Source organism: Propithecus coquereli, unplaced genomic scaffold (genome assembly GCF_000956105.1).
Source record: "Propithecus coquereli isolate 6110/MARCELLA unplaced genomic scaffold, Pcoq_1.0 Scaffold98, whole genome shotgun sequence".
NCBI lineage: Eukaryota > Metazoa > Chordata > Mammalia > Primates > Indriidae > Propithecus > Propithecus coquereli.
Genome location: NW_012156173.1, coordinates 2,480,043 through 2,482,700, shown reverse-complemented (window position 1 = coordinate 2,482,700; position 2,658 = coordinate 2,480,043).

The following is a 2,658-nucleotide window of genomic DNA, read 5'->3' as shown; positions in this document are numbered from 1 at the left end:
TCTTGAATAGAAACCAAGTAGACTGTAGAGAGACGAGAAAGGTGCTTAAAAATAAAACACAACTAAACTAACTCTTGTCTATTAAATATTAGTTTAAACTAGCATAGATTTCTTAAAACAGCTGTGGTTTATCCATTGTATTATAAATCGAAAGCAAACTTTCACAAGTCAATGTGTACTTCCCATTTACTAATAAGTTCCTATTGCTATATTTACCTTTTTGTGTCTTTTACTTCTTTGGCTTTCCCAGAAGATCACATAGCAGTCATTTAAAAAATATTTTTGATTCATTGACTATTAAATCAACACACAAGTATCTCCTTCCATTCACTGGGATTGCTATTCCAGACATTGGAGATTCAGCAATAGGTAGTTCTCTGCCCTACATGGCAGAGGTTATATAGGTGGTATTTATATTAATATGAACACAAGTATGCAGATACCATTTCTCACTCAAGAACTTCTAATTGCCCTTCAAAATTTCTCCAGGAAGGCCCAAATCCCCTAAATTATTAGCTCTGAAAAATCCAAATTACAAGCCTTCAGCCATAGGTAATTTCTGCACACATAAAGGATTTGTTTTGAGAGAAGTGACATTATCACATGTCAAATCAGGAGACTTTTTAAGCCCTACCAGGTTCCAGGCATCTGGCTGAATTTCACTTGGTAGCAGGCAGATGCTTTGACGAAATACTATAAATGTCAGGGACTCTTTTATAACTCATTTATCTCTAAATTTTACAAGATTATTCTAGACTATACTTATTTTTTTCCATGCAAAGGGGTGAAATCTTATTTTTAGGTTTTCAAAAGATCTGGAAAGAATCCTCTCATATTTTAAAATGACAATTTGGAATGAGCCCAGGAGGAGGATTCAACCAGCTAAGCTTTGGTCCTAATGCAGTGAGTAACTAGCAGGACACTTAACCTCAAGTTCTTCTGTAGTGCATTCTTGTACCTTCCCCTCCCACAGCCCAGGTTCTACCAAAGGTAACATGAATGGATGTTTGGAAAGTGCACTAGACCTCCTGCAGATGTAAGTAAGGTCTTTTCATGAGAGTTCCTTCGATGGTTGAGATGTCTCTTCCTTAATTTCACCAACCACTTCCTAATTCTCAAGCCCAATGTACAACTTTTGGTTCTTAATTTACGTGAACTTTCTGTGACAAGTGACATAATAGACCATTCCCTCTTTTTGAAAATTTTTTCCTTCATTCTCTAATTTAACTTTTCCTAGTTCATTTCATATCCATAGATGATTCCTTTTCAGGATTTTTCTTCCTCTGTCCAGCTCTTAAACACATAACATTCCACACTTAGTGCACCCATCTCTTCCCATAGCTCCATTCAGAATTCTATCCTGAACTCCAGCTCATATTTTCAAGTATCTGTAGGACACTGGACATCTCGAACTGGAAATCACTTCCCTAGAATCTTAAACATGACAAAACCAAAGCTAAATTTATTGTCACTTTGCTCTGTCATTTTACCACCTGCATCGTCAAACTGTCTTTGCTGTATTAGCAATCTTAGATCTCAGGGAGTGACATCATGTTCAGCTCAGCTTCACGTGTCATAAGAGTAGGAGTCATTTCTTTCATGCTCCATATTTAGTTGATTTCCAAGTCTACTTAAACATTTCTGAAGCTAGTTTTTACCTCTTCTCCAGTGTATTTGCCTCTGCACTCCTTCCATATCTCTGATATTGGGGAGACTCTTACTAGGGACATGCTATTATTGCAACAGCCTCTTCCATGGTCTCTCTGCATTTAGTCTCAGTGTTGCTTCCTTATAATTTTCCCCACTTCCCCAGAGTTTTCTTCATTGCATGAAATTATGAGCACATCACACCCTTGCTGAAAATCTTTTAATGGTTTAACTCCTATAAGACAGTCACTTAACATGACATAGAGGCATTTCATTATAAGAACTCCATCTGTCTTTCCAGTCTCATGTCCCTGCAATCCATTCACTGTGCTTTATCTAAATTAACAAATCCCTAAAAGTTTGCACTTGCCTATGATATTATGAATTTTTAAGTGCTCTTCTTTTTGCCTGGGTTGTCCTTTCTCACCTTGTCTTCCTGGTGAACTCTTACACATCTTTCAAGATTCTGTTAACACTTCTTTGGAATTTTCCTAAACCTCACAATAAGGCACGCCCATCACTGAGCTTTCATGGTGCTTTGTACAAATCTATATCATAGCACCTCCTACAGTGTCCTGGGAAGGATCCCACTTTTTGAGCTCCCTGAGGGAAATTCTATATCCCACTCATCTTGGTATCTACAGCACCTGGCACAGTACCTGGGACGTGGCAGCCTCTCAATGAACATTTGCTGAATGAATGGCATGGGAGAAAAATTTCCAGATTCTGAATTAGGATATCTGGGCCTGTGCTACTCATAACTATTTATGTGACTTCGATTAAGTTTCTTTGTGTTTCAGTTTCTTTAATCTGTGAAATGAGGAAGTAGAGCTAGATTTTCTGTAAGAGCCTCTCCAGCTTTAATGGTTGACACTATCGCTCATTATAGAGGTGGAAACAGATTTTGGCTGATCACAGAATGTTTTATAGAAATTTAAGAATATTAAAAAAGGGAGAGATTTTGGCCGGGCGCAGTGGCTCACGCCTGTAATCCTAGCTCTCTGGGAGGCC